At 45.1% G+C, this 12,738-nt stretch overlaps 1 protein-coding gene across 1 annotated transcript in view; it reads right to left on the bottom strand.

The window, feature by feature from the left end:
• KCNH1 (potassium voltage-gated channel subfamily H member 1) overlaps window positions 1-12,738 on the bottom strand; it is a 213,965-nt gene that overhangs the window by 150,901 nt on the left and 50,326 nt on the right. The window lies entirely within an intron of this gene.

The raw sequence follows: 12,738 nt of genomic DNA, 5'->3' as shown, positions 1-12,738 counted from the left end.
GACTAAAACAATATGAAATTCACTAAAGGCAAATGTAAGACACACCATCATGCAGAAAAGAAAGAAGGAGGCAAAGATTCAAAAACGGATGAGCACAAGTGCTACTTTTGAAAAGCAGTGCATTCCTACTGGAAATTATAGCAGAAAACCCACTATACAGTCCTACCTTAGAAGTCGAAGGAATCAGTTCCGGAAGTCCGTTTGACTTCCAAAACGTTTAAAAATCAAAGTGCAGCTTCTGATTGGCTGCAAGAAGCTCCTGCAGTCAATCGGAAGTTGTGAAAGTCCTGTCGAACATTCAGCTTCCAAAAATAGTTCACAAACCGGAACAGTCACTTCTGGGTTTGTGACGTTCAGGAGCCAAAACATTCAGGAACTAAGCTGTTCGACTTCCAAGGTACAGCTGTATTTCTAAGTCCGCTCTGGTTGCGGACTTTTTGGGGTGTGAACAGCACTCTGGAATGGATCGTGTCCACAACCAGAGGTACCACTGTATGTTGGAAGCTGCCCAGAGTGGCTGGGGCAACCCAGTAAGATGTGTGGGGTATAAATAGTAAATTATCATTATGGAATGGGACAGCCTTGTTTTCTTCGGAGAAATGTTGGAGGGTATGAAATTGTAACCATCATGGCTGGTAGGAATCATATCCAAGTTCCCCATCCTGCCACACACAAACAGACTAGGAATGGAGGAGCTGGAAGGGAGAGAAGGACCAGCCACTCACCACACTAAACTAATGAAATTTAAAAGCCTTTCCTCGCTCCTCACCCCATTCACTACTTTTCTCCTCTGACTCTGAAAATTGGTGAGATACCTCATCACCACCACCAATTCACCTTCTGCAAACAGGGTGGCAAATCTGGGGAGCCATTTCCCAATAGCCCTAGTCTGAATAAATAAAAACACCTGGGATTAGAACTTTTACTTATGCTGACCTAAGCAAGACGCTAAAAGCTTTGGACGGCACACTGGGTGGTAAGTGGAGGTGCTAGAATTGTAAAAAAGGTTGTTGTTGGTTTTTTAAAACCTCCGAGTGACTCATGAGCAGGCAAGAGTTCACCTGTATCTTTCCAGTGCCGAAGAAGACTATTCGCATGCTCACTGCAGCAAATGAAATACAGACAATACCAGCAAAACAAACGCTTAGGGCACAAAATACCAAATAGCCTGTGGGGTGAATCTCGCTGAACCCATATGGTGTGTTGTTGTTTAGTCGTGTCCGACTCTTTGTGACCCCATGGACCAGAGCACGCCAGGCATTCATGTCTTCCACTGCCTCCCACAGTTTGGTCAAACTCATGTTGGTAGCTTCGAGAACACTGTCCAACCATCTCGTCCTCTGTCTTCCCCTTGTCCTTGTGCCCTCAATCTTTCCCAGCATCAGGGTCTTTTCCAGGGAGTCTTCTCTTCTCATGAGGTGGCCAAAGTATGGTGCAGTGAGCCGTAAAACTCCTAGGGTGACCTTGGGAAAGTCACAAACTCTCAGCCAGACAGGCTTGTTGTGCGGATCACTTGGGATAACCTTTACACATCTTGCCCTAAGCTCCTCAGAGGAAATGTGTGATACAAATGTGCTAAACAAGTTGATTCGGGTTACACTTGCAAGCACTGAAGAAGACTTAAATCCCACAGTGTCAATTTTCTAACTAGATTTTTCATAGATAAGACACTCTTACCTTGCTGTACACTCTACAGTACATGCCAGCCCACTAACCTGACCAAGCATCAAACCCAATTCATCAAGGACTATGGTAAAAGTATTAAACCAGGATGGTTACTCCTAATCCCATGCTTCAGGGACAGGGAAGCTGCAGGCCTGCAGTTGTCGCTGGGCTACCACTCCCATCATACCTGATCATTGGTTATGCTGGCTGGGGCTTTTCTGTGGTGGCTCCCCAATTATAGAATGCTCTCCCCAGAGAGGTTCACCTGGTGCCATCACTTCATGTCTTTAGGCTCCAGGTAATAACATTCCTCTTTACCCAGTCCTATGGCTATTAAATAATCCATGGCCTGAAAAAGCGTGAGGGACAGGAAAGCTACTATTCTGATGACTATATTATTATTAGGCTGTCTGTCAATATGCCTTTTATTATTTTTTTATCATTGATGTTCTGTCATGCGTTTTTGATGTTGTACATCACCCTGGGATGTTCTGATAAAGGGTGGTATATAAATTGAAATAATAATTAATCAATTAATTAATTACAAATTTTGAATTAATTAATTTGAATTAATTAATTTGAATTAATTAACTCACAGATTTTGAAGAAGGCATCTGAAGAAATGTGCATGCACACGAAAGCTCATACCAATAACAAACTTAGTTGGTCTTTAAGGTGCTACTGGAAGGAATTTTTTTATTTTGTTTCAACTACACGGCTGCCTACCTGTAACAACAGCAAATGCAGTAAATAAAGAGTTCACTTGTAATGTATCAGTGATTCAGTGCTAATTTCTTCTCTTTCCAAAACAGATTTTATCTTAAACAATTGCAAGCGCAATAATAAAGAGTCCACTTGTGATTTACCAGTGGTTCAGAGCTTGGACGTTGTTCCAGTAATCCAACGTTTCGTTACTAAAGAGCTTAGTCATCAAGCTTTGTAGTAAATAATATATTAGAAGACAGTATGTAAACGACTTAAAGCAAGGTTATATCGGTCCCCATCTGCATGTTTTCATTGGGAGGAGCATAGAAAGAAGATGATGTTCTTATGTTTGTTGGACTGTTCGTGGTCATGTTGTTCGGATGCCTGATTATCGTCTTTTAACGCAACTACGGTAATCTATTCCAAATTTAAGAATGGAAAGCGTAATGCTGGTGGTCAACAAAAGAGATTTAAAGACTCTTTCAAGGCAAATCTAAAAAAATGTTGTATAAACACTGACAACTGGGAATCCCTGGCCTGCAAGCACTCCAATTGGAGAACAGCCTTTACCAAAGGTGTCATGGACTTTGAAGATGTTCAAACTCAGGGGGAAAGGAAGAAACATGCTAAGAGGAAGGCATGCTTGACAAACCCTCACCGTGATCAACTCCCACCCAGATACCTATGTCCCCACTGTGGAATGACGTGTGGATCCAGAATTGGCCTCCACAGTCACTTACAGACTCATTGTTAAAACTGTGTTCATGGAAGGCAAAAACTGTGTTCATGATTGCCAAAGAAGAAGGTCCTAGCTACCTCAAAAGTCAATGCACACCAAAGCCCACAATTACACTCAATTGACTACTCTTCATTTTAGAACTGTTTGAAATACAGTGGTGCCTCGACTTACGAATTTAATCCGTTCCGAAGGTACCTTCATAAAATTCGTAAGTCGAAAAGCGCCATTAGAAACGCAATTTCCCATAGGAATGCATTGGAAACAGAAAAATTCGTAAGTCAAAGCAACCCCATCTATAAATTCGTAAGTTGAAAAAACCCTATCTAAAACCGCTGCGGTTTCCGTTCGGATGTCGAGAAATTCGTTTGCCCCATTCGTAAATCGAAAAATTCGGTTTTCGGGTCGTTCGTAAGTCAAGGTACCACTGTAAATATGAAGATTCCCTGCTGAATCAGACCAGTGACACATCTAGTCCAGCATCCTGTCCTCACCGTGGCCAACCACCTGATAACAGTAGGAAGCATACAAGCATACAAGCAGGACCTGAGCACAACGGCACTCTTCTGTCCTGCAGTTCCCAGGAGCTGGTATGCTTACGCATACTGCCTCTGACTGTGAAAGTAAAATATAGCCCTCATGGTTAATAGCCACTGATAGCCATGTAGTGACTCGCTGGTACTTATTTCAAGAAGGGTAGTAGCCATGTTGGGCCTTAGGCAGTGAGCACAACAAAGAATCTTCTCGCACCCTAAAGACGAACCTTTATTGTAGTAATAGCCTTTGTGCACTACAGATGAAACAGATTGCAATGCACAAAACTTTATGCCCCAAGAAATTGTCGTAGATGATCAGTGGCGGAGCTGGTGCCCGTTCTGGGGGCGGGGCGTGCCTGCCGGAGGGGCCGGATGTGTGTTCCAGGGCTGTGACGCACCTCCCGGAGAGCTGTGGCACACGTTCCGAGGGTGGGGCGAGCCTCCCGGAGCGGTGGGGCGCACATTCCGGGGGCAGGGCGCGCATCCTGGAGGGGCGTGACACGCGTTCCGGGGGCGGGGGCGCGTTTTGGGGGCGGGGTGGGCACCCGCGATGGTGCCCCTTGGAGCCCACTGCTCGGGGCGGCCCACCCCCACCGCCCCTATCTTCCTACGCCCCTGTGTATGATAGCCAACTAAGTCATTTTAGGAGTTAAGCAACCTCCAAGTATGACTAACATTGCAGTACAATGCTAACTACGTCTACTCAAAAGTAAGTCCCACTGAATTACCTGGGTACAGCCTTCGTCTTTAATGCGCCACAAGACCAACTGCTGGTTAACCTACTACTGCATTCCCTATGCACCCAGGGGTACTCAAGGGTACGCAGTACCGGCACCTCTTTTGTTGTTGTTAAAAAGTGTGGCACTTACTGTAACAACTTCATGGTGAGTCACGGCACCTATTTTTCTAGGGGGGGGGGGAGAACTGTATTTGCACACTGTAGGCATGCAATCATTGCAATACAATATGGTAACTGAGGGAAGTAGTTTGATTGTGTGTGTTTTTTTAAAAAAAGAAAAACTGCAAACCCTTCAATTTTTATAAACCACAACAAAAAGCATTATCTAATCCCCTCAGTGCATGACAGAATATGAGCAATTTTAGGAAAGTATGGAAAGAGAAGACTATTTATATCTTTCCTGAGCCAAATTAAAAGTGGCAAGCCTATGACAGATTCACATAAGTTCACATTCTCAAGCAGTTCCCCCGCCCCCTCCATAAACAGAATATAGAAATATGTTCTTCCCGTTCCAATGCTATGCACCAGGGACTGCCTATGTTTTACTCTCATTCTTATTTGTTGTCTGTTGAGCACATTTAATGGGAGAAAATACTTCACACTTCTTGTCTCATTCATCTTCTCTCCTCTCTCAACACAGCTCCAGGAAAATTCCCAAGGCTGCCCAATTGGTCAATTAAATGGCCGAGCTAATCTCCTGGGTCCAACTGCTATAGGTTGTTCAGTGGACCAAATAGCTTTCGTTTGGGTCTTTGCCACAGTTGTTTCGGCCATTTATAATTATTAAACTATTTGTTACCATTGTTGGATGCGATTTATTATTTGCTGACATTTTGCTGGGTTGATTATCTTAATATATATATTTCATGTTATGTGCAACGGAGGTTTGTGTTTTATGTTAATTGGTTTAAAGTATTTGTTTCTTAACCATTTTCATTCTGGTTCATTCGGATTGAATTCTTGTGGGATGTTGTTTTTGCTGCATGCTTTTTTTCATTTCTGTGGGTTGCAAACTGCCTTGAGTATAGTAATGCAGGATTAAATTAAATTTAAAATGACATTTGCAACATCAACCCAATTAAAATATTGTTTGATTTTAAGAGCATAAAAAGATAGTTCTTAATCATTTCAGCTTTCTCTTGAATTGTGTGTGATTTTATGCTCTTTTTAAAAAGCAGGAATTAGGATAAAGGGAATAAATGAATTACCAAACCCTTACTGGCTACAAACTGGAGCTACCCATGTTCTAATGTTCTAACTCCTTGATGCTCAGGATGATTCCTCTCCCCATTTCACAGCTTTATGCTTGTGTCCATTGCTCTTCAGGTAGCCATTGGACCTTACTGCCTTGGTCAAATTAGTCCAACTGCCTTTGGGCTGTTCAACATGTCCCAAGACATTCACTGCCTCGACACAGTGAACCACAAAGAGCCATATTCCTTTCTATGCTGTTTAAAGTGTTGCTCTGACAGCCCCTTTCCAAAGCAATGCCAACATTACAAGCTCAATTTGCTCTTCTTTGACAAATGATATCACCATATATTATCCCTGGGGTGTAATTGAGACCTTAATTTCTTTCGGCTTATGTAGGTTGCTCTGCTTTGTCAAGTTTTTTTTTAAGTTTAATGTTGTCAGTTGATGCAGAAATAACACCTTTTCAATAGCAACTCAGAGATAAATCGTCTTTTCTTTCTGCTGCAATAGGGGTTTGGGTTGTGGGAAGATTTAAAGTTGTGCTGCATGTACTTTGCTTTAACAGGTCTGAAGGTATTACTTCTGAAACCAACAAAAAGTGGGATCTTTTCCATGATGGCACCACCAAAGTGGCGGAATGTCCTTTCAAAGAAGGCTCAGCAATCACGGGACACTAGGGCTAGCTATATCCGGTTTTCAACATCGCAATATATCACCAGATAAACATCGCGACATAATATATCACAATGTCTGAAATCAGGATGGAGCTATATAGAGGCATCAGCTGGCTTCACGGTTTCCCCCGCATTGTGATTTTTGCATAGCACACACACACATAAACACATCATGATTCGTGATCTATTGCCAGGTCAAAAATTGTGAAACCGGTGTCACGATATGGACTTCAAACTGGATTTGGATGATATGTCGATATGTCGCCCAGCCCTACGGTTCAATGCTTTATTTATTCATTTTTTACAAGGTTACTGATAACTTTTGTGTTTTGCTGGCTGCTTAGAAATGGTTGACTCAGGCAACAAGAAAAGAGGGCTTACAAATGGGGTGGTCTGGTTGCCAAAGGCAAAAGCTGTGTGCTCCAGCATCTTCAAAATGTAATGCAATTTGCAATACGGTATTTTCAGACATCACAAAATAATCAAACAAACACACATCTTTTCATAAACTTTGGAGTTGTTTTCTCCACTGGGCTTGGACTATCATACATTTCTTCAGACCGATAAAGAATTCCTCGCCCAAAGAAATAATAATAATAATGAGGGACACTTATATAAAGCAAGTTTCCACTTGTATTGGAATGGGAGATAATTCTATTAACAAGGCCTTCGGGCCAACCCAATGTATTGCCCAGTCTGTGAACATAGTAGTTTTGCAATACTTCACTCACAATCCATTCCATCTCCTTTTCCGCTTTCTGTTCAAATTTCGAGCTCCACCACTTCCCCTTTCTCAGAGTACATGACATTTCTTTCTACTGAGGTGAGGGTTGTGCTTTGTTTTCTGTGCTTCTCCTCCATTGCTTTAGACTGGAAGCTAAACATCTTCCTTGCCTAGCATCAAGCTTTTCTCTAATTTATTTGGTTAAGCAAACGTCGCTTCACTTATATTTCCTGCTTCCTCCCCTGCAGTTCCTCTGGTAGGGCACGTCGATGCCATCGGGGCTAACGAGAGTGAAGGATGGTGCTCAGTTTAGTTAACGCCAGCTAGTCATCTAGTGGAGTGGCTCACGCCAGAGAAGCCAGAGTAAAAAATAATAATTAATTGAGAATAATTCTGCTCACAGTGAACCAGGTTTGGGGGGGGGGGGGAGGGACCTTTTTCAGACTGAGGGACACCTTCACTTCTAAGAAACCTTCCACATGCCAGTGGTGGGCAAGGCTAGAGCCAAACATCCCAACATTCCTCGGATAAAAATAGGGACCTTTCCTATTCCCCCCTCCAAGTGACACTCCTCAACCCACCCAGCATTCTACCTCCTCCCACAGAGCATTTCCTGTCAAAATAAGGGCAAGTGCCATCACCGCTATACCAATGGGACACAGTCTACACACCCTCTACTGCCCTGAGAAAAACCCCTTAATCTCAGTTTTGTTTTATTACATTCTATGATAAATTTCCAAAAACGTAAAACACACCAATAAATAAGTTTTAGAAAGGGGCGAGATGAAATGTGGACACACAAAGCATTAAAAAGAAAAAGACTCCTTGCACTCCGCTCTGCTCCCCCTTTCTTCCCACCCAGAGTGGCCCTTCCCTCTGCCTGCACTTCGGAGCTGCTGGCGGCCTCTTCTCCTCCTCACCTGCCCTCCAGCAGCTGCTACAAGCTGCCCAAGAGACGAGACTGGAAGCAGCAGCCATAGAGAGGCCATGGAAAGGCAACAGGATCCCCCCTCACAGCTGCCACCACTCAGGACAATAATATAATAATAATAATAATAATTTATTATTTATACCCCGCCCATCTGGCCGGGTTCCCCCAGCCACTCTGGGCGGCTTCCAACAAAACATTAAAATACAGAAATCAAATATTAAAAGCTTCCCTAAACAGGGCTGCCTTGAGATGCCTTCTAAAGGTCTGGTAATTGTTGTTCTCTTTGACCTCTGGTGGGAGGGCATTCCACAGGGTGGGTGCCACTACCGAGAAGGCCCTCTGCCTGGTTCCCTGTAACTTGGCTTCTCGCAGTGAGGGAACCACCAGAAGACCCTCGGCGCTGGATCTCAGTGTCTGGGCAGAACGATGGGGATGGAGATGCTCCTTCAGGTATACTGGACCGACATGACAAGCATGGCTTACCCTCCTCCCCAAGCTCCATGGTGGCAGCACTGGCAGGGAAAATTGGGACATTCCAGGATCAAATCGCAAAGGGGGGGGGGTGACAAAATGACAAAAATATGAGTGGGTTTTTTGTGGTTTTTTTAAAGGGCTCACGAAACTTTTTAATTCAGTCAACAAACATAATGAAATGTGGCTGGCACTGGGTCCCATACCACGGGGGTTGGCACTTACTACATGGGGCCTGAAGCGTGCCCGAGCCACATGTCTCTCCTGGGAGTGACGTGGTGGCTTGGGCACCTGCAGGCTTTGCGCTACCTGAAACAGCAGCATGGGGCTTGCATCTGTCCTCCGCCTCTCCCTCAGCTGAGGGGTAGGCAGCAGAGAGGCTCCACGCAGCTTGCCCTGCCCCAATGGGCCACTCACCCCGCCCCCAGTTACAGAACGCGCTCACCGCACCAGGCACCTGAGCAGCTAGTTCCGCCACTGGGGGCAAGGGGGGGTATGCAAAAGTGGGCAGAGCAATGAATGTCGATTTTACCTTAGGCTCCTTTGCCACGCATTTCCAAAAAAGGCAAAAACACTCAAGAAGTGAAGCAGAGCCAGTGGGGTTGTGGCCTAGGAAGACATCCAAGGGCTAAATAGAGTCCTGGAGAGTCACATTCAGCCCCCAGACCTGAAGATCTCCCCACCCTGAAATAGGTTATTCAGTGGAAAGAAAGGTTTCAAATGATAGTGCTACCTCTCCTGAAATTTGCACTTTAACTAGCATGCAAAAGCCGCTACGTCCTATAGATATATGGTAAACAGGAAAGCAGAAACCTTCTGAGTTAAATCAGTGGTACTATATCTTTATGTGTTAGAGGAACTTGTAGCCCAAAACCTGTACCCAAGTTTCTCACTTCCTCTCAATCCATTTCCCCTTGGTGCCATGCCTTTTTAGCTTGTAAGCCTGAGGGGACTGCCTTTTTTTGTTTTTTAAGTGATTTGTAAGCTGCTCTTGGAGCCCCTTTTGACTGGGATAAGAGAAGAATTTGACTAAATAAACAATAAATAATCTTAGGAGTTGGGTTCTAGACTCCTCTAATCCCTGGATCCAGCAAGTGTTAAAAGCTAATCAAGCCTTCTAATTCTGGGAAACAGCCAAACTAGCTTTCTGGATGAAGTGACTCAGTGCGAGACAGCAAGTGGGAGGGGCTCCCTCCCTCAACAGCAAGTGGGAGGGGCTCCCTCCCTCAACAGATAAAGCCAGAGCTTAGAGTAGAGAGTTTGGGTGATGTGACCTAGAAGCAAAACAGCAAGTTGGGGAGACAGCATAGCTGCCAAGTTATCCCTTTTTTTAAGGGATATTCCATTATGCTGAATAGGCTTCCTCGCAAGAAAAGGGAAAACTTGGCAGCTATGGGAGACAGAGAGACACAACAATGATTGCTTTCTATTTGAATCCAAGGCTGTGGCTATGGGAGAAACAAGACCTTATTGGGGTGTGAATGCTGTTAACTCCTCCATCGTAAACTCAGGTTGTATATATGTGTAAAGAAACCATATATCATAAAGATACCACAGCCTCCGCTGTGCCTCATTTCCAAAAGGAAACACGAACCCTGGGAAAGTGCCTGGAGCCACTGGAATCTTGCACCACGCAGAGACTGCAACAAAATTATTTCATTTTTCAGTTGAGAGACTGATCATTTAAATGTTCTCCACTACAGCTGCCCTCCCCCCCCCACCCCACCCAGAATGAGCATGTCAGAGAGTTGTTTCCCACCACCTTCCTCTCAGGACCACCATAGGAAAAGGATCACCTGGAGAATCAGAGGATGTATACACACACACACACACACACACACACACACACACACACACACACACCAAGTAGATGCCCCATTCAGAAGGGGCTGAATATTTGGAGGATCAACAGACCCTGACTGGTGTCAGAGGGAGAAATCCAAACCCTCCAATGTTACAAAAAGTTATCCGTGAGGAAAGAGAACAGCCAGAGGAATGAATCAAAGATGTAGTGATGCACAATCACAGAAGGATAGCCCTACAAAGCTAGCGATAAACTCAAGAATCCTACTGGCTCCAGAGGACTGTAAACCTGGCAGTACAGCCCATTGCTGTATCAGCACAGATGAATATGTGGATCAGATGTGAAAACATTAAGTTTGAGGTGTTGTGAAGAATCAGTCTCTAATGGGTCATGTAGTAAAGGCTTCGCTCGTTTACTTGCTAGAGCATGCCAGCAAATCAGATCTGAGTCTGATCATTTTTAGCACAGCTAACTTAATCCCCACACCCAAGAGTCAGTCAGCTGCCATGATGCATGTGACTCAGCCAAAGGGGCTGGAAGCAGATGCCTGTACTGGATTTCGTTTCTGGGCAGGGGGGAACAAACAGGCAGCAGTAGCAGATTTGTCCCAGAGCTGAACTCAACACACTTATTGAGGACACATTCATGCCATATATTTAAAGCACTAAGACACCACTTGAACGAGTCATGGCTTTCCACCAAGAACTCTGGGAGCTATGGTTAGTTAAGAGTGCTGACAGCTGCTAGGAGACCCCTATTCCCCTCCCAGATCTACAAATCCTAGAAGGGTTTAACAATCAATCCTTCTTCTGAGGGAACTCTGGGACATCAAGAATAAGGGGGGAACCCACAAGCAAGTGAAATGTATTAGGATTCTGCCTTATATGGAGTCTGACCATTTATCCATCTAGCTCAGTGTTGTCTACAGAGACTGGCAGTGGCTCTCCATGATTTCAAGCAGCATTCTTTTATAAATATATGAATATGGTACCTACTCATGTGACGCTGGCACAAAAACCCCTGAGCAAACACTATGCAATAGAATGAAATATCAGTATCCCCCCCATCTCTCTTCACCCCCTCCCCTCTCTTCTTTCCCCTACCTCATCATGTCTATGACAGCATTGTCTCCTACCAAATGCAAATGGTAGGAGACAACTATGAAAACGACTCTATGAATTGAAAGTGATATGCTATACAGCAGGCATCTCCAAACTTCAGCCCTCCAGATGTTTTGGACTACAATTCCCATCATCCCTGGCCACTGGTCCTGTTAGCTAGGGATCGTGGGAGTTGTAGGCCAAAACATCTGGAGGACCGCAGTTTGGGGGTGCCTGCTATACAGTCATAACTCATGTTGCGTCCACTTCAGGTTGCGTCTTTTCAGCTTGTGAACGCGGCAAACCCGGAAGTATTTACTTCTGGGTTTCGCCCCACGTGCGTACGCGCAGAAGCGTTCCGCCCGCTTCGCGCGTGCACAGAAACACCACTCTGGTTGTGGACTTTTCGGGGTGTGAAAGGCACCCCGGAATGGATCATGTCCGCAACCAGAGGTACCACTGTACGGGCAGCCCCTGTTTGTGCACGTTCAATACATGCATGACTGTGTAGATGCTCATGGCGCTGAACTCAGAAGTGACCCAGATGTCATTGAAACATCACTAAAAGCGCAGAATGGGGGTGTTTGCAGGCTTCCCCCATGGGTTTCACTTATACACAATTTCACCTGTGCGTGCATGCCTCGGAACATAAACAGGGGGCTGCCTGTATGTACTTTTTTGCTTCACAAGAAAACCTTGAATAAAAATTATTTTTTTAAAAAAATAAATGAGTAAAACTGACCCAAAAGGGGGGGGAGCAGCACTCTCTCCAGCCCCTAACATGAAGGTGCCAGGTATTGAACCTGGGACTTTCTGCATGCAAAGCAGATGCTCTGCCACTGAGCTACGAGCCCTTCCCTTACACACCCACACACCAGGCATCAACATAGTACAGCTGAAAAGACACCCAGCATATGGAATCTAACATGACCCAGAGACACAGCCTCCTACTCACAACTCCAAGCAGCCAAGCAACCACTTGAGCAACATCAATGTAGCCTGGGAAGGCAGAAATTTCCTTCTGTAGAATTCTCTGTTGAGGAATCCAGAGCTGAAGCCTCCTCTAGTCGCTGCTTCTTCCAGTAGTTACTTCTTAAGCAGTCAGAGCCAGGTATTCCCTTTGCAGCATCCGGGGCGGCCCATCAATGAGGCGAGGTCAAGCCATTGGTCTCAGGTGGCAGATCTGACCACCCGACCCTGCCATTCTGCTGCTGCCAGACCCACCAAGGCTTCACCCACACTACTACTGCACCATTGCCCTCACTGTTCCCACAGCACCAGCACCGCTGCCAATGTGTTGCAGCAGCGGCAGTACGGGTCCAGCTACAGGTGAGGATGCAATTGCAGTGGCAGGACGGGCAATGGCAAGGCCAGGAAGGAAGGAGGGGCAGCATCCAGGCCTTTTGCCTACAACAGCAAAACATCCCAGGCTAGCTCTAGCAGCACAACTCTAGAATTT

This window comes from Zootoca vivipara, chromosome 3, assembly GCF_963506605.1.
Source record: "Zootoca vivipara chromosome 3, rZooViv1.1, whole genome shotgun sequence".
Classification (NCBI taxonomy): Eukaryota; Metazoa; Chordata; class Lepidosauria; order Squamata; family Lacertidae; genus Zootoca; species Zootoca vivipara.
This window is presented reverse-complemented; position numbering and strand designations above follow the sequence as displayed.